General features: G+C 38.7%; 1 non-coding gene across 1 annotated transcript; it reads left to right on the plus strand.

Moving 5' to 3' along the window:
• Positions 1 to 6,780: 6,780 nt before the first annotated feature.
• On the plus strand, positions 6,781 to 6,863 carry trnal-uaa (transfer RNA leucine (anticodon UAA)). Its single transcript has one exon. It is a non-coding gene; the product is annotated as a tRNA-Leu (tRNA).
• Positions 6,864 to 22,819: the final 15,956 nt, after the last annotated feature.

The raw sequence follows: 22,819 nt of genomic DNA on the forward strand, positions 1-22,819 counted from the left end.
AAAAGAGGAGGAGGAGGAAGAAGGAGGAGGAGGGGGTTCGGGGAATGTGTAGGACTATACGAAGAACTGCTCACCGCCCACCACACCTCCCACATTCACCCCTCCTGACAAAACCCTATATAAGTGTGTGTGTATGTGTTTGTAAGAGAGAGAGAGAGAGAGAGAGAGAGAGAGAGAGAGAGAGAGAGAGAGAGTGATTAGGACAATGGACACACTTGCCAAGGTTTCTCACTCTGTGCGACTCTGACGACACCTCGAGGGTTTGGATGCTTCAGTGTCATTCAGCAAACAAACAAAACACGTTTTTGTTCATCGCTGGAGAATCTTTTGTTTTATTTTATTTTGTTTATGTAAGTAGAATAAAGACATTAATGTTGAACTCCACAGCTGCAAGGATTCTGTTGAAAGTGTGAACAGTAAACATATTTCAAAAACAATATGTTAATCACAATATTCTGTCTTCTTTTCGTCAGTTGTATCTGGTTATCTATGAGTCCATTAAATAGACAAACGTGATCTCATGGGATGGCTTATAAATAACCCATATAATTTCCATGCCACTCAAGATTTTTGCATGTTAATTAAAACTTTTCTCATTCCATGCTGAGAAACATTCAAGCGATGGTCACAACTTCACTAGGTTTAGACACCAAAAGTGCTGTGTTAGTTGAGGAAAAGATGCTGGTTTGGGTTAAAACAAGTATGTTAGTTAGGGAGGAGAAGTTACATCACATACATGATATAAGCTACATCTGTTAAAATAACTTTTGGTTTCACACAGGAAAAAAAAAAACCCGTCTCCCTGCACATGTATGACTTGCTAAAATGACACGCTGTGAACAATATAAGTCAGAAAAGTGTAAGTCATGTAATTACAAAAATATGCCAAAAAAAATGTGTTGTGACAACATACAAAATGACTTAAACCATGGGCGCCATTTGGTGAGACCAGGCTGAATAGACAGGGTCTGATGCCAGCTTAATCCAGGATCAGACAGCTGTAAGCAAATGTTCACACTACAAATAGTAAGAAATAAGTAGTAAGATGAAAGAAGATAAGAGAGTGATAAATAAGGAATAGGAAAGTGAAATATGGTCGTTGATGAGCTGCGTGACTATTAAAACATAATATATGACAACAGGAAGTGTGTTATTCTTTGTAACTGTGTGGATTAACCACCATATTCCACAGCCACCTCTCAGCGATGAAATCATTTATTCAGACTTTTTAAATGTAATCCTCGTTTTGGTGTTATCTGTGACATCCACAGAATACACAAACAAAATTAATTTAATCCCAGTCCTTTCAACAATCATATGACATTCAGGATTTATTTAGAAAACTATGATTGAACATCCTTTGGAAATAAGAATCAGACCTTTCACAGTGTAAACATAGGTAGTCCACTCTTTGCCAACAGAAAGCATTCAGCTGTAAATAAGCAGCATGACAGACAGACAGACATTAAAAATTTAAAACCAATGGAGTCACATCAGCAGCTCAGTGAGACCCAACGTCACAGGCAAAGGGAAGAAGGAGCAGAAGGGGAGAGGCTGGTTTCAACAATAAGAATGCCAAAATATAGACAACAAAACATCACAAGATTTTGTGAATTTTGCACGAAAAATGTTTTATTTTCACTTTTCACTTAACAATAACAAATACTTTTCTAATTCCCAAAACCCTGCAGTTCCTGAAATTTTTTGGTCCTAAGCTTACACTCATATCAGTTTGCCGAGATTTGCTTCTGGTGTAGGTGAAAAATCTCAATTCTAAAATGTACTGGCACAAAAAAACAGCATTGGACCACAAGCTACATGGTGAACAGTGTGAGAGAGTGCAGGACTATTTTACAACCTCATCTTTCAAACCTGCTCATATCTTAATTTTTTTCTTTGTTTAATTTGTTTTATTTTCTGCTGCCAAAAAAAACATGCAGTTATTTACAGAAAATGAGAAAAATTGCTTCACCTAATAGACAGTGAGAAGAAAAATGGGGAGAAAACACATGAGCTGCTGATCATGCGGCAGACTCTTAACATAATAATAAAAGCCTGATGTACACATAATAAACATGATTTATTATTGACTTATTTAAGTTCAGTTTCACTGTTGAACCCAATGAATAATGAATAATGTGCTGTATTTGGTTGCTTTCTTACTGTAAAAACAGCAGATAATGACTTGTTTTTCATTGCTCTGTCTACTTTATGCCTTCAGAGGAATATATCAACATTTTTATCATGTTGTTTTATCATGTTATCATTGTGCCTGGAGTACCTTGATTGAAGCATATGTAAGCAAATATTTGCAGTTCAAAAAATGTCAGGTTAAAATTGGATGAAATTTAGTTTTTAGACATGCATACAAGTTTATATATACTATATCGGTTAGCAGCATGTAAAATTCCATATTTTAGCATAAAGCAGCTCCAAACTTCATGTTGAAATAGTAGAAATGACTGTTGTAAATACAAACACTAAAGAAAACACAAACCAAAACTGACTGGTGCTCCTGAACCTGAACAGACTCCTGCAGAGCCTGTGGCCTTTACAGCACAAATCTACAGCTGATTTCTGAATGAAGGATGAATAAATACAGTGTAAACAAATATCTCATGAGTTACTCATTTGCATGTGTCCCCAAAAATAATCCATAATGCATGAAAGAACACTGAACTCAAAGTCACTTTTTTTATCTTTTTTTGTTGGCTCAAGTCTCGTTCTCTCTCTCTCTGTCACCGTATTTACAACAGTAAGTAACTCGGCCTTTGGTGAGATGAATGAGGAGAATCTTCTCTGTCCTCCAGGACAAAGAGTCGTGCAGGAATCTGGGTCACAGCTTAACCCCCTGCCGACACCCTGTCACCGCCGCCCAGCTCCTTCTCATTCAGCTCAGGGGTTGGTGGAGATCCGAGGACGGCTCATTCCCTGCGCATGCTGCCAAAAATCTGCTTGGTGAGAGAAGGATGCTCTGAAAAGCAAGCCAGCAACTGCCGTTCCGCTCAGTCTGAGCCAATCAGGAACAAATATGTCACCTTGTTTTCAGCTGTGAGTGCTCTTCACTTTCGAGCTGAGCAGTGTCAGTCTGGACGGAAGCACATAATGGCACGAAGTGTCATTTACTCATGTTTTGTCAAAAGCACATTATTGTAGTCAGGGTTTGTTTGTGGCTCATGGACAAGGGAATGAATAATGTGTTGAAATGAAAATATATCTTTCATATTGTTTTTGTGTTTGTTTTTTAATCAAAGAAAGTTTTCTGCTTCTCATGTTTACAGGGTTTCACACACCGTAGTGCTGGAGTAGAACCCAGATCCTTTACTTTATTAAATTAGCAGTATTAGTATGGAAAAATACTTACAAGTCAAGTCCTGCATTTAACCTTTTAGCTGCATTAATTGATTTAAAGCAACATTATCAATGTGTCTGTGTTCAATGTAAGTCCAATATTCCCTGTCACTTAAACTCTGGTTTGGTCTCCACCAACCCTCTCCACCAAACATCTGGCACATATGTTAAAACATTCTTCTTTTTTTTCCAGATTTGCAAACCTGTACCCACCCCACACCCACAAAGCTCAATACTGGAACAAACCCATTACCCACAATTATCTCAAAATCGGTTCTGGACCCAATCCATTATCATGACCCGCATCACAACCCAAGCTGAAATCAAATGCATGAGCTCACAGCCAGTAGGCAGGTATAGGCAAATGCTGCAGTCACACAACATACAAAATAACATAGTGATATGTGCAAATTGTGCACCCACTGTTGGATCATTTTTATATGCGTTTCCACCTGACAAAACCACAGTGGCACATCGTGTAACTTCTCCAAAAACACAAAACAATGTTTATTTATAAAGTTGTGTTTTTAGATTTTAGATTTTTCTCCTGTGGTATAAATTTTTATTCTGATTCTGATTTGTGGTACACTACAAGACAGAGAAAAAGCACAGTGACAGTTTGTAGAGAAACCACTGGTCTGATCTGGTGTATATGTGTATGTGTATGTGTGTGTCACTTTGTGTTTTTGAGCCAGGCTATCATTATTTGTGTGATTTTATTTCAATTTTTGTACACATTAGGACGTATGTGTAAGAGAAGTGTGTCACGTGTCCCAATCCACTAGAGAAATGCAACTGAGACTCTGTTGCCTCCTACTGGTGGTTTATAGAGAGGAACACAGTCAAGAGAGCTGATTAGAAAAAGAAACACCTCAGTAATCTGTTAGAGGGGACAGTCTGATGTGTGCTCAATGAAGAACAAATATGTCAAACCATAACATATGACACCAAAAGGAAGGCGTTCTCATTAGTTGTTTCCCTGTTTTATCGCCTTCAAAAAAGTTTGTTCATGCAACAAAGTCTAAGTGCTACAATTCAGCCTCTACATCAAATATATCTTAACTATTTAGCAGGATTGGCTTTGAGTACTCCTAATACATCAATAATATGCTGATATTATTTATTACTTATTACTTATTTATTCTTGAAGTTTACGTACATGCTGCAGAATTTAATCTCCGTTCTGCAATTCTATTTCTTAACCGGAGAGTGAAACGTCCCCCACATGACTGAAAACCTCACAGAGTATCTGCGGGGTCAGTATTTGGTCGCCAACTGTCTGCATGTGTGTGTGAGAGAGAGGGAGAGATGAGCTGGTAATGACTCCTGAGTCCTTGACAGCAAACACAGGTCCTCTTTGTAGTTTTCAACAGTCATTGAGAGGGTGCCGCAATCAGCGCTCCATCATCGCTGTCACCTCCTCTGCCGTGATTACTGTAGTGATTATGACCTTGAGTGTGTGTGTGTGTGTGTGTGTGTTTTAGAAAGACAAAAGGACAATAGATGGAAGATGTAATGGAAAGAGAATGGGTTGAGACTGAAAAAGAGCTGCATGTCATTGAAAAACCATTTTAGAGCTGAGAGATTTGTTGTCTATTGGCATGTTTAAACTGCTAATGATGTAAAGGATGTCACATCTTGGATGTCTTGAATTTTTGTCACAATTATTTTGTGTTTTACTTGCAAATAGATGGATTATGTTCATATGCAACCATTTTGTCCTAGCAGTATACATTTATCTTAGTGTGCAGTGCCAGGTCATAGAAGAGGTGGAATGCGGTATATGTTGGACAAAGAAAAGTAGCATTGTTAGCATTTTGTTTCTCTGTTTTGTGTCTCTGTAGATGCTAGGTGTTTTATTTTTCTCCACCAGCTAGTCATAAACGTTGTGTTGTGTGTTGCTTTGTGCTAGTCTTAAACTTTTATTGCTAAGTGCTAAGACTGAACCATACAGCTCTAAAATTCAATCTAAAATTTACAAGTGAATTGTGTGTAACAACCTTTGAGGTCTAACAAAGATATTTCCTTTCTCATACAAAATTTGCAAATCATGCATTGTTTAGATCAGTGTTTATTAGCGAGTACTGTTCTTTGTCACTGTCTTTGCTGGCACGTTGCAACATATTTTGACATCTTATCACCACCTGCAGTTCAGCAGAATAGTGCGTTAGAGTTGACAGGACTGTTGAACACATAACTCACTCACTTACCGGAGGTCTAAAACTCCACAGAGAACCTTCAAGTAGTCTCTTGATTCACTATTAGTATTGAAAATATTGGTGTGAAAATGAAAAATAAATGCCTAAAATGGAGTCGACAAACTCACTTACACAAGTTGGACATCAATAAGTGAAGCGCTGGATGAACGTATTCTCCCTGAGGACCTGTTGGGCTGTTTCTATGACAACTGACCCTCATTACTGCCTCACCAGTTTCAGATGAATTGGTTCATTGTCATAATTTAGATACGAAATCATCATAGCATTTTTAAATCCAAGGCTGTGTGATTACAAAATGTTCTAATAATTGTCAACTGGCAACAAACATGTGGTTTGATATTCCCAAGGGTTTTCTCAAATGTTTAGAAAGTGCTTTCAGTGATTCACTGCACAGAAACATTTTGCTTTTCAACTTTTTATTTCAATACCAACTCTCATTGCATTCTTCACAATCCCTTATTTCACAGTGTGCAGTGTGTGACTGACTCCCTGTGTTAATAGGATGCCATAGGAGACGCAAATATGATATTAACATGAGTCATAATAAAAACTTTCATCACCTAAATAAAAGGACATTGTGAATGAAGCCATGATGCTTACTCAAAGCAACATGTTTCACAGAAGTTTTATTTCTATCTCGTGCCATCTGTGACAGATGGGACATTAGAACCACCTGAGCTGGTTTGTGCTGAATTAGCTGAACATTCACAGCTTGAAATGTTGAAGGTGAAGGTGAGTGTGAATGATGAAAACACATAACTGAACTAGCAGATTTAGGTGATATTTTTTTTTTTTTGTGTTAACATAAACATACTTTAACCCCATGATGCTACACAAGATTTTAGGAATGATAAATAAAAAAGATCACAAAAACATAATCATGAGTTTTGAAAGAATCTTCCACTGTCCTTGTTGTGTTTGGAAACTGATCTCTCCTGTGTCGCCAAAATAAAAAACCTTATTGTATGACATTGTAAATCTGACACTCACACACAGATTGGTGGCATTAAATGTATCCCTGCATATATTAGTTACTTTTTACCACCAGCTAGTTACACGCCAGCTTTAAGTCATGCTTCCCCTAAAACAGAATTATATCACTGTGTGGACGGAGTATGGAAGATGAAGACAAACATCAGGTTTAAATGCAGGGCAGTGACCTGATCATTTCAATTCTGTGAAAAAGGCAAAAACAAGTCATGGCAAAAGTACCAGGATGGCCGAGAGGTTAAGGCGTTGGACTTAAGATCCAATGGGCAAATGTCCACGTGGGTTCGAACCCCACTCCTGGTAGCTTGGTTGACTTCTGACATGTATACCTTGATGTTTGTGCAACCAGTTATTCTAAGGAAATGTACGTCTCAACAAGAGCAGTGAAAGTGCATGTATGTTCAAGTTGTGGATTTTAAGCAGACGCTCTTATGTTTCCAGCTGTATTCACAAAGGGAAAAAAATAAGACATTACAACTCATTTAGATATTACAGGAAAATGAAGTTAGCAGCTTCAATCATCCCAATCGTGACGGATGCTGATGCCATCATAGAATATTACATAAGCATGACCTTGAATTAGCCGTACACAGCTAATTTACATCTGCAGTCCCTGGACAGGGAGATTTTACAGACAATTCATTACAATACAAATAGTACAATTCAAATAAAAGCAAAACAATTTGCAAAATGTACAAAGTACATCAGATATGTAAAAACAGCATGATACAAAATACACAGTACATTACATAGTCTCTGTGTTGGAAAATAGTTGGTCCTATGCAATAGATCACACAATTGGTTTGTCTTAGGCCGTGTTTTAAGTGTTATTTTAAAAATACTAAAGCTTGACCGACGTGACGCGACTGGTGAAGATGGCCGCCTGAACAGAAGCTCCGACTAGCATCATCAGATATTTTCTATGTTCATAGTTAAATTATAGTTATAGAAACGCGTCTTGCGCATATAAAGCTTCTTGGTCGATCACAATGGCAAAGCATTTAAAAAGCAGGGACATTAAGAAGCATTTGAGGTCTCAAAACCCACATCATGATGGCGACTGCAATGGTTCGGAGGGCTCCAAGGCTACACAGGTGGGACAGGATATCGCTAACATCTTTGCTGCATTGCTAAAAATATCCAGCGATTTGGCCGGCCTCGAGGAGATTCGCCGATCTACAGCCTCGGTTGAGGGCAAACTTTCTTCACTAATTTCGCGCATGGTGGAGGTGGAGAAGAGGGTGGAGTGGCTGGAGGATGCAGATAAGAAGATGAGAGCCCGTTAGCCACCAAAGCGGAAATGGATGACCTCCGTGATAAGTTGGAAGATCTGGAGAACCGCAACAGGCGCAATAACCTACGATTTGGGGGCGTCCCAGAAGGCAAAGAAAGTGGAGTCATGGTAGCATTTATTCAGAAACTACTGGCATCGATCCTCGACTGGGACAACACTGTGCAGCCACCAGAGATTGACCGGGCACATAGAGCACCGACACCAAGGCCAAATCCAGGGGAGAGACCGCGGGTGATCCTGGTTCGCTTCCTGCACTCAGCCGATAGAGAGCTCATCCTACGTACAGCACGGAATAAATCAGAGCTTCTCTAGGAAGGTAACCGCATCATGATTTTCCCTGACTTTGCACGAACCACGCAGCTGAAATGGGATAAATTCAGGGAGTGCAAGAAGGCTTTGAGGGAGCGCAATGTGAAGTTTGCTCTCCTGTACCCTGCTATTCTGAGGGTGGACTGCAACGGAGGTCAGAAGCGTTTTGAGGATCCGAAGAAGGCTATGGAATATATTCAGGGGGTTGCGGTGTAACCCGTCACCTGGATAGGATCAGGGCCAAAGTTGCTGAGCTTGTTATTTATGTGTGAGACACGACATGTGGAGGAGGTGACTACTTCAACCAGAGTTTTATTTACTTTAAAAATAATTTTTCCCTCTCCTACGGTGGCCAGGAGGTGCAAAACAATTTTACAATACGAGAAACACTTTTACAAACGCCGAGACAAATTTACATTTTAGAAAACATTTTTACAAATCAAAAAACAAAATTACATTGCCATAACACATTTACAAGTCCTGAGACAAATTTACATTTGAGAAAACAAATTTACAAAACGTGAAACACTTTTACAAACGCCGAGACAAATTTACAAGTGACGAAACACTTTGACAAGCGACCGAAACAAATTTACAAGTAACTTTTTCAACCGGAAAGGGAATGTACCAACTGTCGAGTAGAACCGGAAGTGATAAGGAGTTCATGGCGACCCACGATGGACGGCAGTCAAGCGATCTTTTGCCCGTTTTGTGGCGAACATATAAGCCGATTAACGCGGTACATTCCCTTTCCGGTTGAAAAAGTCGGCGTTTGTAAAAGTGTTTCACGTCTTGTAAATTTGTTTTCTCAAATGTAAATTTGTCTCAGGACTTGTAAATGTGTTATGGCAATGTAATTTTGTTTTCTGATTTGTAAAAATGTTTTCTAAAATGTAAATTTGTCTCCAGCTTTGTAAAAGTGTTTCTTGTATTGTAAAATTGTTTTGCACTCCCGGCCACCGTACTCTTCTCTCTTTTCTCTATTTTAAAAAGGGGGAAACGGACAAACTAAAAGACTTGTGTAACTGTTGACCAGTTGTTATTCCCCCTTATTTTATTTGCAGTGCCCTCCTCATAATATTTGATTTATAAACAACTGATAATGATGCTGGGGATTTGTGTGGGGTAAGTCACGTCTGGGTAGGGAGAGTTTCTGGTTTAGAAGGGTCTAAAGTTTATCACTATAAGCTAATAGTCGAAGGGTGGCTGCATCTCAGAGGTCCATATCTTCAAGTTGTTAATGGCTGCTAAATTTGACAATTTGCGCATCGCCACTTGGATTGTGAAGGGCCTGGGTCATCCAATTAAAAAGAAGGAAATATTTGCTGTTTTGAAGTCGAGACAATTAGATGTGGTGTTTTTACAGGAGACACACCTTTCTGCTGTAGAAGCTGAGAAGTTACGTAGAGATTGGGTGAGCCATGTCTATTACAGTGTAGGATCCAGCCAAAGCTGTGGAGTTTTAACACTTTTAAATAAAAAATTGCAATTTAAATTTGTTCGGCAAATTAATGATACGATGGGAAGGGTCCTTATAATAGTGTCAGAGATACAAGGTCACATAATTATTCTAACAAACATTTATGCTCCAAATGGAGATGAGCCACAATTTTTCATAGACTTAAAGGCAAAAATGCAACAGGCTGGTAATTATAAGGCTATCATTGGTGGGGATTTTAATTTAATATTGGATCCTACCCTGGATCGCAGTAGTTCTATATTAACTAGGATGCCCAAAGCCACCCTGGTAGTGAGACGAATGGCTGAGTCTCTAGGCTTGGTAGATGTGTGGAGGATTTTAAATCCCAAAGGAAGGGACTACACCTTTTTCTCAGCTCCACACACAACTTTTTCTCGGATAGATTTTTTTCTTATTTCCAAAGATCTTTTACAGTCAGTAATGTCATGTTCCATTGGCAGTATTTTAGTTTCGGACCATGCATTAGTTAGCTTGGAGATTAAATTCATCTCTATTACAAGATTCTGCGTTTAAAGAGGCATTAAGAGGCCAAATTAAGACGTACATTGAGACGAATGTGCCCACAGCGCCCTCTGCGGGGACGGCCTGGGAAGCTTTGAAAGCGGTGTTGAGAGGCTTTGTAATTCAGTATGCTTCTCATAAGAAAAAAAGGAATATTGCAAAACAGATTGAAATTGAAGACAGAATTTAAAGGGTTGAGACCAGCTTAAAAAAATGTTTTAATGGTGATGATCTTAGGGTTCTAACACAGCTCAAATATGAGTTTAATAGCATCCTGTCACAGGAAGTTGAATTCTCGCTCTTCAGAATGAGTCAAAAATACCATGAATCTGGGGATAAGGCTGGTAAATTGCTGGCAAACTGTTTGAAACAGAGAGAGCTATCATCAATTATCTCAGCCATCAGAACAGAGGAAGGTGAACTTAAGGTCAAATCTGTGGACATCAATAGTATGTTTAGAGAGTTTTATATAAAATTGTATACAGCTGATCACCAACATAATGCGGAAAGTATGGAGATATTTTTGCAGGGTGATTTGGGAAGCTGATTTGGGAAGTTGAAATGAGGAGTTATCGGTATGACACCTCCTCATTTTACTACAAAAACCTGAATAATGTGGCAGGTGGCTAGAGGGAGATTGCCAGACAGCTGATATCAATAATAACAATCAACTTGCCATTGGCTATTGTGTCATTTCCAATAGAGCAATGTCTAAAATATCACAATATAAAATGCGTTTCATGGGAAGTACTCAACGATCTTTTACCTGCAGTCTGATTTCGAGTGCACAGCCGGTAGGTATGTGGTTTGTTTACATGGTAACAACAGAGGTGCACATTTGACTGACTCAGTGTAGACAGCGAGCGTCAGTCCAGTGGAGCACAACCGTTGAGTACTAGCTTTGCTGTTAGGACACGATGATACGTGTAAACTTGAGTCATAATGGACTCCTTTCAACACTAACCCATTTCAGTGGAGCACACTTTAAGATTGATTCCCTAAATAGTTTTTAAAAGCTATTCCATGCAGTTGGTCCACATTTTAAAACTATTATTAACTGTTCTCTGTTCACTGGTATCTTCCCCTCCTATCTTAAACATGTCCCTATTTTTCCCATTGTAAATTTTAGTCCAATCTCCAAGTTGCCTCTTTAGAAAAACGTATCTCCACTCAGCAGATTTCTTTTATGAACAATCAAATCTTTGAAAAAGTTCAATCTGGTTTCTGCTCCCTACACAGCACTGAGACTGCTTTGGTCAAGGTCAACAATGACTGCTTTTCTTTCATCCATTTCAATTCCCCTTGACATGAGCTAAGCTTTCAACACAGTGGCCCATGATGTCTTAATCAGCTGTCAGAAGAAGTATGTTGTTGTCAGTGATGTGGCTCCGGTGTATCTCCTATTTGCCCAACACATCCTTCTCTGTAAAGCTTGGAGATGCTTCCTCCTCCTGTGCTCCTCTCCTTTGTTGGGTTCCTCAGGGATCTCTTTTGAGCTCCCTCTTATGCACCATATACATGGTACCCCTGGGCCCTGGTGACTTAAGTAGTGGAGTCAACAATTGCCCAACAATTTTACCTTTTCAACTTCACTCTTGCAGAGCACTTAATTCTGGAATCAGCAGGTGAAACATCCAAAGCTTACATACTAAGAGAAATCCTAACCCGTCACACTGCCCTTCACTGCTTACCTGTGAGTTTTAGAATTAATTTCAAGATTTTGCTGCTTGTTTTTAAGGCCTGCATGGTGAAGCTCCTGTGATCTGCTGACTCTCTATGATCCTCTAGTAGGGCCCTGATTATGGTTCCTAAACCTAAACTTGACTAAGGGTGACTGTCTTTCATGGCTTTTACTGGTAGTTTTTGTTGTACTATTCATCTTGTTATATCTTGTATTTTTGTTACAACTTTTTTTATTATTGTTAAGTGTTTTGTAAATTTGTTTTTGAAAGGTAATATATGAATAAAGAAAAATAAAAATAAATAATTCGATAAATCAGCATAAAAACTGGCAGGGTATCTACTGTAATGTAAACTTTATGAGTTCTTTCTAAATGTTTGTTTTTGCTATACCGTGCTTTGTACTGTTAAAGTGGAGGTCAGTGAAGAGTATCAGATATGAGATTAACATCACCATTTGCATTAAATCTTGCAAATGTGTTGGGCTCCAAACTGGAAAAGCATAACACAAAACAATGAGAAGGCTGCAGGAACGAGTTCAGTTTGTTGAAGTCATACAAGAAAAGTGCACCCAGCGTACGTTTGTGTGTCTGTGTCTGTGTCTGTGTCTGTGTGTAGTCAGAAAATGACAGCATGCTGGTCTATGAATCTGACTGAGCTCAGACAGACACCTTTTCATTCTGTCCTCTTTGTAATAATGATGTGGAGTTGAAGTGCAGTGCGTGTGCGCTTTCCTGCAGTAATTGCCTGGTGTGTATGGACGTAAACGCAGTAATGAATGTGGCTTAAATATCACTGACCGTGGTAGATGTCCTGCAATTACATTCATGACATTTAGTTTTCTGTCCAATTCACAGTTACCCTCATGTCATATAGAAACCAACTCTCTCTCTCTCTCTCTCTCTCTCTACGGACACAAAGAGAAATAGGAAATGGATGAAGAGAGAGTGAGTTGTGAAAAAGGTTACACTCTGAAACAACAGATAAAAGAGAAGAAAACCCCACATATCCATATTTGAAGGCAAGAATAACGGTGTAATCTCAAGTGTAATGTATTCATCTAGTTTGTGTCATTATCATAATTTTGCAGAGGATGCTTTGTATAATTCCATTTTTAACATGCATTGTAAGCAAAGGGGATTGTTTTCTGGATTCTTCCCGTAGGCACCAGGTGACTTTAAGCAGGTGGGTGTATGGTGATGCAACACTGATATGAAAACCCTGAACTGTGTTTGTGCTTGTTATGATGGATTTTATTCTCTGGGGTTGTTTTTCTGTCTGTAAAGAAATGTATGAGGAAATAAAACCATTTATCTCCTGACTGAGAGCAGAATCACAACAAACTGCACACCACAGCAACAATACATGATAATCATTCAGATTTTTCAAATAAAGTAAAATAATGAGGGAAAAAACCCATTAGAAAACCTACAAACAAACCCACCCAGTTTGTGTTCCTTAATATCACCATACTACAATTGTATTCATGCATTATTAAGATGTGTTTTAGTAGTTAAAGTTGCATCCTTATCATTGGTCAAAGTTAACTTATAATTAAATACAGTAGTCTTGGAAATGGAAACAGATGTGACAGGAGGTCTCCAAATTAGGAACAATGCAGCACAAATTATGTGACAATAAACAGACTGACCTCATGGCATGGTATATAAATAGCACACATCGTAAGGTCATTTCATGTCATGTCTTTGCATTTTAAGCTTTTTAATGTCTAACTATCACTTAACGCCATTTGCCTCACCTAAATGTCAAAACTGCATGTTGTCATTCCACGTTCAAGTTCGCAATAATAAATGAATAAATGCAACAAACCCTTAGTCTCTGGTGCAAAAGTCTTGCTTTTAACCCGTCCATCCATTCCAACGTCCCTATGCAGACCTCCATGCACTTTGTCACTTTGTTCACATTTTTGAGTAAATACATATGCCGTCCCTGCACAATACAAGTCTGTTGAGACTAAATGATATGAAGTGCAAAAACTATGTAGACATGACATGCAAAATGCCTTAAAAGCTATGTACCATGTCAACATCATGGTGACACGAGAGGAAAAGTCAGGGAATCACCAAAGTGAGTAGGATTCATCCTCTGGGAATCATGACTCCCTGCATAAAATTTCATGGCAATCAATTTCATTTATTGGGTTGTTGAGATGTCAGTCTGGACCAAGGTGACTGAGACTGAGATTTCTCTTACAGAGTCTCTGCACACTCTAGGAGTTTAAGAGGCTGTCTGTTCTTAGTCATTAGATTTCAATTCATCACTTCCTGTCGGACTAATGGCCAAACTGACACGTGAATGTTGGATAAATTAGCTGTCTCAGAATCTCAATCGGGGTAGTTTTGATGCCGTCCTCTGCTTTAGGCAACCTGCAACCTTTTGTGAATTATTTATTTCTTGTCATGGTCTAACCTGACTCACCATCAGATTTGTATTTTCTGCCCTCATTCTCTTGTCATATCACATATTTCTGTCTTGGGATTTTAACACTTTAGTTCAGATCCAAACTTACTCTCTTACACCAGTAACAAGCCACTGCATTAGACCAGCAACTCTTGTGTTTTGTTTTGTTTTTTGGAACTTTTTATTTTGATTTTTTTCCCATAACATAGAACATTATCTGAGACAAGATCGATGATGTAAAACCAAAAAAAAAAAAAAGGGGAGTACAAAACATATTGCATACATAAATATTGTTGCATATGATGCAAATGTACATCAGATATACATTATACAGGGCAATAATAAAGACAAACAAACAGAATAAACCTACAGACAAAATAGATAAATAAATAAATAGAAATAAAATTAAAATAAAATAAAAAATTAAATAACATTAATGAACAGATTCACTTCATGTCAGGGCCTGTTTCCATTACTTAAAGAACAACCTCATCCACCCGAATAGTTCACATTATCAGGTATTTTCCAACCATGCTCCACCTCCGATTAAAAGGGTCAATTTTCAGCTGTAGTGATGCGGTCATTCTTTCCATGATATACACCTGTCTCAACCTCTGCTTCCATTCAGCCACAGTTGGTGATTTAACATTCTTCCAATTTGCCGTTACAGTTTTCTTGGCAACCAATAATAAAATATGCAAAATATGTCTTTGGTCAGCAGTGAAAAGGTCGGCCGGTATAACACCAAGTAAGTAAAACAGTACATCTGAAGGGATTTTTCTTTTCAGAATTTTCTCAATTTCGTCTTTGATATTTTTCCAGTATTTAAAAATAACTGGACAGTCCCAGAGTATGTGCGTATGATCACCTATTTTACCACACTGTCTCCAGCATAGAGTTGCTGAGGGATCTTTAACAAAATTTGAAATAGCCAGAGGACTATGAAAAAATCTGGTTTTGAGTTTCCAGTCGAATTCTTTCCACTGCTGACCGTTGACACCCCTATGACTGCTGTTACAAAGTTTATCCCAAAGTTCGTCTTCTATTGTGGTATTAGATTCCAATTCCCATTTTTCCTTAATATTATAAGTATTCTCAAAAAAGTCTGATGAAAGTCTTTTGTAGAGATGGGAGACATGTTTATGTAATGGAAGACGTTTTTCCAAAATTGTTATAAAATATTGTTCTATGCTATTTGGGGTTTTGCCAATTCGCTTTTTTTCTTTATGATTTGTAATGTAGTGTTTAATTTGCAAATATCTATAAAAATCATTTGAAGGAAGGTCAAATTGTTCCTGGAGTTGGGTAAAGGACTTTAAGTGTGTTTCTTCAAATAATTGATTAAAGATAATGAGACCTTTAGCCGTCCATCTCCTAAAGCCATGATCTGAAATCGAAGGTGGAAAATCAACATTGCCCACTATGGGCATAGCTCGAGACATAGATCCACTATCTTTAAGCATCTTTTTAACTTCTGCCCAAACCTTTATAGAATGTTTTATCAATTCATTTCCAATCTTCATTTTATTAACATGTTTCAAGTCCACAAAGGGCAGGACAGATAACGGTGCACCCTTAACTTCACCCTGTTCTATTTGAGTCCACTTTGTCTCCTCGTCTCCGCTGATCCAAGTCACAATTGCCGCTAGCTGAGCTGCCCAGTAATAAAATTTCAAATTCGGCAATGCCAGACCTCCTTTATTTTTAGCCAGATAAAGTATTTTAAGTCTAATTCTGGGTCTCTTGTGTTGCCATATAAATTGAGAGATTAATTTGTTTAACATAGTAAAAATGAAAGTTGGAACTCTTATGGGCAGCGACTGGAATAAAAACAGGAGACGAGCAAGCAGATTCATTTTAACGGTTTCGACTCTGCCAAGCAGAGAAAGGGGGAGGACTTCCCAGCGGGTCAGATCGTTCCTTACTTGTTTAATTAGCTTATTATAGTTTGCTTCAAAAACTTTTGTGGTTTGAGGTGTTATAATAATTCCTAAGTACCTAAATCCTTGTTTAGACCAGTGAAATGACACTGTCTCGTTAAGTTGGCCACATTCCTGATATCATCATTGCCTCCGATTTATTTTGATTAATTCTATATCCGGAAATGTCTACATAATCTTTTAAACACTGCATGAGTCGAGGTACTGAAGTAAGAGGGTGCTTTATAAAAAGCAGGATGTCATCCGCAAAGAGGGAAATTTTATGAATTCTCCCCCCACCGTCCTCAATCCCTTCAATCTGAACGTCCTGCCGTATGGCCTCCGCCAGAGGCTCGATACTGAGAGCAAAGAGGATGGGGGAAAGAGAATCTCCCTGTCTCACTCCTCTCTGTGTCAAAGGAATCAGAACAATGCCCATTTATTCTAATTCTCGACCTGGGATTCTTGTATAACAACCGAAACCAATTAGCAAATTTTTCACCAAATCCCATCTCAATAAGTGTTTGTTCTAGAAATTGCCAATCTACCCGGTCAAATGCTTTCTCAGCGTCTAAGCTGAGGAGCATTGACACTTGTGTATCTTTTGCCATAAGTGACTGCAGGTTTAACGCTCTCCTGATATTATTTGTCCCATGGCGGCCTGAAATGAACCCTGTTTGATCTGGTTTTATTAATTTCTTAATGTATTTTTGTATTCTAGTTGCCAAAATAGATGTTAATATTTTGTAGTCCACACATAAGAGACTTATAGGACGATAACTAGAACACTGCAGTGGATTTTTTCCTTCCTTATGCAAGACTGTGATGATAGCCTCTGACCATGATTCTGGAGGGTTTGTAGAATTTAACACATAATTATATAGTTTGCATAATATAGGGGTGAGATCATTAACAAATACTTTGTAATTTTCTCCAGAAAATCCATCTATTCCAGGTGACTTATTATTTTTTAAGTTAACTATTGTTTCTTTAATCTCTTTTTCTCTAATTGGTTCTACTAATGCAGAGGCTTCATCAGCAGTCAGTTTGGCCAACTTCAGATTTTTAAAGAAATAATTTATTTTTTCTTCTTTTGATTCTTGTAAATGACCCTTATATAATTGTTCATAATATTTAGCAAAGGCATCTGATATTGATTTTGGGCTTGTTTCAACATCATCAGAATGAGGTTGTTTAATTTTAGGAACTATACGACTTGCTTGTGCCTTCTGTAATTGAAATGATAATAATCTGCTGGCCTTATTTCCCAGTTCATAGTATTTCCTGTCAGTGAACCTGAGGTTACCCTCTGCCTTATATGTCAATATCTCATCTAACTTGGTTCTATTTTCTTTAAGTTTATCGAGCACTTCTTGTTTCCCGTGTTGTTTATGTTCACTTTCTAATCTCTTAATTTCAATTTCTAATTCCATTTGTTTTTTAAGTCTGTCTTTCTTCAGCCTTGATCCTATTGTTATTATTTCTCCCCTTATTGTGGCTTTTCCTGCGTCCCACAGGATGGAGGGTGAGACCATTCCATTATCATTCAGAGCAAAATATTCAAGTATAGCTGACCGTATTTCTTCTCTGGTTCTAACGTCTGTCAGTAATGAAACATTAATTCTCCAGTACTTCATATCCGGCTCCAATCCCAAGTCGAGTGCCATTGCAACTGGGCTATGGTCCGAAATGGTCATTGATTCAATCACACAGTTCTTAACCCGGTATATGTCATTTTTTGAAACTAAAATGTGATCTAACCGTGAGTAATTCCCATGCACTTGTGACATAAAGGTGAAATCTCTCTCGTTTGGGTGAAGATGGCGCCACGCATCTACTAGCCCTAGTTCTTTCATATTTGATAGACTTTTAGACATTCTGGTTTGAGGTTTTGAGGATATTGGCAATTTATCTAATTTATTATTCAGTACACAATTCAAGTCCCCACCCATAATAAAAATGCCTTCCCTATTGTCTGCTACCAGATGTGCGAGCTTTTTGAAAAAGTAAGGGCAGTCTTCATTAGGTGCATAAACATTCAAAATCGTTATTTTAAGTCCAGCAATTGTCCCTACAGCCATAACATAGCGGCCCTCTATATCCTGACAGACCTTTTCACAATGAAAGTACACCGATCTACTAAACAGTATAGCTACCCCTCTCTTTTTACATTTCCCATAAGAACTACTATAAACTTGATCCACCCATTCCTTTTTTAATTTTTGGTGTTCTATTTTTGTAAGGTGTGTCTCTTGAAGTAAGGCTATGGAGCAGTGCATTTTCTTCAACTGTCCCAGTATCTTTTTTATTTTAATTGGGTTGTTTATTCCCTTTATATTGTAAGTAATTAAATTAAGTACTGTCATCATTGTACGTAGATTGTTTCATGTAACACAGGCCTGTCCATTCGTTAGCATCTGTTAGACATAACAAAAAATGTATCTCCAAATGTATAAGACTAAGCAAACTAAAATTCACCACTTGTCTCAGGTAGAACAGAATAAAAACATTAAGAACACAGAACAGAACTTGAACATTTCCAGCCAGACACAGAACATAATCTGTAACTATGTCTGACCCCCGGTGATACTGGGGCAGAGAGTGGTGACCTGACCCCTCTGTGGTAAATAACACACAGTGTGCAATAGTAACCAATATTACATTAACATGTAACAAGGGTCTTAGTGAGTATGAATCACTCATGTAAACATAAAGAGTCCAACGTCAGAACATATTATCTTTTGTTTTGTTTAACACTTTGTGACAACTTGAGGTTTTATATCAAGCTTTGATAGCCTTCAGTTATTGTCCATACATATTCAATTCTATAACTTCAGTAACCTTGGCCTCAAGTCACATTGAGATAGTTTTAGGTGTCATATACCTTGTTCAAACTATTCGTCCTCCTCCTCTACCTCCATCATATCCGATACTGTCAATATGCTGCTTCTCTTCCTCTTTGCGCTGATGCTCCATCCTTCAGTCAGTCTCTCCTCAGTGCGCTCCTTCTCTCCACACTGCACCAGGACTCCCAACTCTCTCAAAGTGTCCACAGCGCTCATCAGCGTGGGGAACATTGTTATTCCCGAGTCCATCTTGAGCTTCAGTCGGACTGGATACAGGCATTTTGCCTGTATGCCGTTTTGCTTTAACTGCTTAATGACTGCATGAACCTTAGCTCGCTTCTTTTGTAGCTCGGGAGAATAATCTTGATCGAAGAATATCCTCTTATCTTGAAACATCACCCGTCCTTGGCTCCATGCTTGTTGCAAAACAATGTCCTTTACTGCAGCGTCCAGGAATCTCACGATGACTGATCCGGGAGCCGCTGGCTCTGTCGGTCTGGTCTGGAGTGAGCGGTGCGCTCTTTCAGTTTTAATGTCCAGGTTAGGTGGCAACCTCAACACTTTGGGTAGCAAGCCCTTCACAAACTCAGCCACAGTACCCTGTTCACTCATCTCTGGTATCTGGAATATTCGAGGGTTGTTTCTTCTTAACCTGTTTTGTAGGTCATCACATACATTGTTTAGAAGCAGGTACCGTAGCACGCCATGATCTCTTGCCCCCGCATCCTCCACTCCGCTCACTCGCCCTTCCAGCCTGCAAATCCTCTGTTGATGGTCACCAAGCTGTCTTTTAATATCAGTCACAGCCCTTTCCAGGCGCTCAAGGGTCTGTGTAGTTTGTTTATGCCCCTGAGTATTTTCTTCGCGAAGTTTTCTCATTTCCTCTGTCATCAGAGACTCGGCATCGTACACCTTGTGGCTAGTAGCACTTAAGCTAGCGCTGTCCGAGCTCGGTGTTTTATCGCTCGTTTCTTTCGACCCTGTTTTCCGGGTCCTTTGTTCCTCGAGGAGGAGGACATCTTGTTCAAATATTGATTTCCAATCTGAAGGCCTTAAATATCTATAGTTGTCACAGTTTTCTAAGTTTTTCTGACGGAGCTTCGTCTCTAACCTGTTGTTCTTATCATGACGTCACCGGAAGCCCTACTCTTGTGTTTTGTGAGGTAAAATTGCTGATTTTGTCAATGGAGTCTGGTGGCCTTGATATAACGGCAGTTCCTGGTTAAACAAAAAATATCTTCCAGGTCTGTCTCTGTAGTAATCGTTTCTGTAATGTTGTCAGACACTTAGAGTAACAATCTGAACCTGTTAATGGCAAAAACAAGCACTATTTGCCAACATACTTTCATTGGCACGGTTGTGTGTCGCAGACTGCTCGTGTGTGCCGGTTGAGGCGAGCTGCTGAATCAATTCCAATCACTTTTTGAACCTACCAGTAATTTTGAACCCATACTATGTAAAAATAGGGCCCAGGTTTGGAAATACTGGAGTTATTGCTCTGTGGCATGTTACCTATGTTAAAACCGGATGCACAACCTATCTCTCCTTCACCCCTGCCTCCACACTCTTTACATTGCAGGAACTTACTCATGTAATGCACAGTTATGTACAAGGGTTTAATATGTGCCTCCTCGCTTTCTGAGCAACAGCCTAAATGTACAACACACATCTGTCTCCATCACACACAACATTGCTGAAACACTGTGATGATGCACTCTGAGTCTGAACAGCTGAACCTGCAAAGGACACCTGCGGGGGTCACGATGTCATCCACTTAGTGGCTCCCACACCCTGTTTCAACTCCACTATTGACTGAAGATGAAAGCAGCAAGCTGACACACTGCAACAGAACAAAATACGGAACCAAGTCTAACAAATACAAGCACAAGAAGAAGAAATGCAGCATCATCCCTAATTTTGTTTTTATTTTATCATAAAGAATTTCTGAGAGGTTCTTACTACCTGACCATTAGTCATAGTCTGACCATAGATAATGCTGCTTAAAATCCTGACAATAATATACATTAACTATTTCCCACTTTAATTCATGTCACTATAACATATTCCCATGCATTTGATTTGCTTATACGCAGTATGTGGGATTTAGGGGCGTTAAGCAGTAAGGTTGCAAATTGCAGCCAAGTGAATAACCCTTAGCTCACCCCTACCTTTCGAGAAACTACTGTGGCCTTTGCAAATAATAAGTGTGATCCTCCATTTGTCAAAATTTGGGCTTTCAACAGAAATGGTTAGCTAGCACCAGCAACCACATATTCCACTTCCTCTTCATGTTCTTCCAACCAGTGCATTGCACCACCAAATTCAAGCTTCCACTGCAATGGAAAACACAACATGACAGACTCCATGAAAGCAGGTTCACTCCCTATGTAGATATAGGGCTCATTCCAAGCTAACAAAAACACAGTGACTCTTGGTTTCAGGTGATTGTACACCACTGGAAACATATTTATGAATATAAAAGGTTATGATCCCACTTGCAGCTTCTACTCTCACTCAACATCCACAGATGTTTTTTGGCAGGAAAAAGTAATTAAAGCATTGTTTTGCCAGCTGCTCTACATTTGTAAAATTTTGCAAGCAGAAAAATCATGATGGAAATGCTGCACATTTTCAAACCATGTACAAGAGGAAAAGTTGAGGCATCCTGCTCACTTCACAAAGCTAAGCCTCTCAACTCCCAGTTTTTCTTTGCACCATCAAGTAGAACAGAACAGAACTATTAAAAATATATTCAACGGACAATCAGAAATAATCTTTTCTGTTGCAAGGATAGAAGCAATCGAAGTCATTTAAGGGAACTGACAAAAGATGTCACACTGAGAAAAACAGGTTGGAAGCAGGTTGTTCGTCATGACTCAGACATGAACTGGGTTTTGGCTCTGATTAGCCCAATTATTTTTCCCTTGATGTAACATGTAAGACACCAGTATTCAAAGCTCTGATCTTTGACCTCTGTATCTTTCATTTCACCAAACATTACATCAGTTAAAATGGTTGGTTGGTTTTAATAGTTTGGTCAGAACTGCACTGTTTTTTGTGTGTTTTTCATGTTCTATGCCAAATCCCTGGAAAAACATTTTGAGCTCTGGCTGCAATTACCACCTAATTAACTGTAATAAAACACTTTCTGCTTTGTTGCAAATGCAAACAGCTTTAATCTTCTCTCAAATGGTTTGTTGTGCTATTCAAAAATTGATTCTTGGCCTGCTTTTCCACAGAGGCCTGTAATGAAGCAAGTATTAACTCGCTTATCTGCTTTTCTTGTTCTCTGCATTAATATTGAAACTCTGCTTTCACACTAATTCCTTATAAATGACTTTAATTTTCTGAAGACTAATCCAAAAACAACGAAGGCGGGTGGTGAGGTAAAGGGGCAGCAGAGAATGGACCATGCTGTTCGCCTTACGAGTTGCAAACTCAGTGGTAAATGATTTTGTTGTGGACCGCATCTACTAACTATTAACTACTAATCTTGTCGCAAGCCTAATCAGTATGTTAAAGGACCATATACATAAATGAACCCATACCCATACTACTAGAGTTAAGAGACTAAAAGAATCAAAATGCTGGCATTGTCCTTTAAAGGTGCTTCTGATGCTGACCTCTGTCTGAACTTTACAGTTTCCTCCTCTTAATTCTTTTCTGAAGTAAAAAATGTGTTGAATTGTTCCATCAGAGGAAACAGAGCCTGACACAACACAGCTTGATGCCGCTCTTGTTTAGAGTTTTAACTCACAGCTCAAAACTCAATGTTGATTCATTGTAACAACCTTTTTCATGAAAAGGGC

This window comes from Pempheris klunzingeri, chromosome 12, assembly GCF_042242105.1.
Source record: "Pempheris klunzingeri isolate RE-2024b chromosome 12, fPemKlu1.hap1, whole genome shotgun sequence".
NCBI classification, from domain to species: domain Eukaryota; kingdom Metazoa; phylum Chordata; class Actinopteri; order Acropomatiformes; family Pempheridae; genus Pempheris; species Pempheris klunzingeri.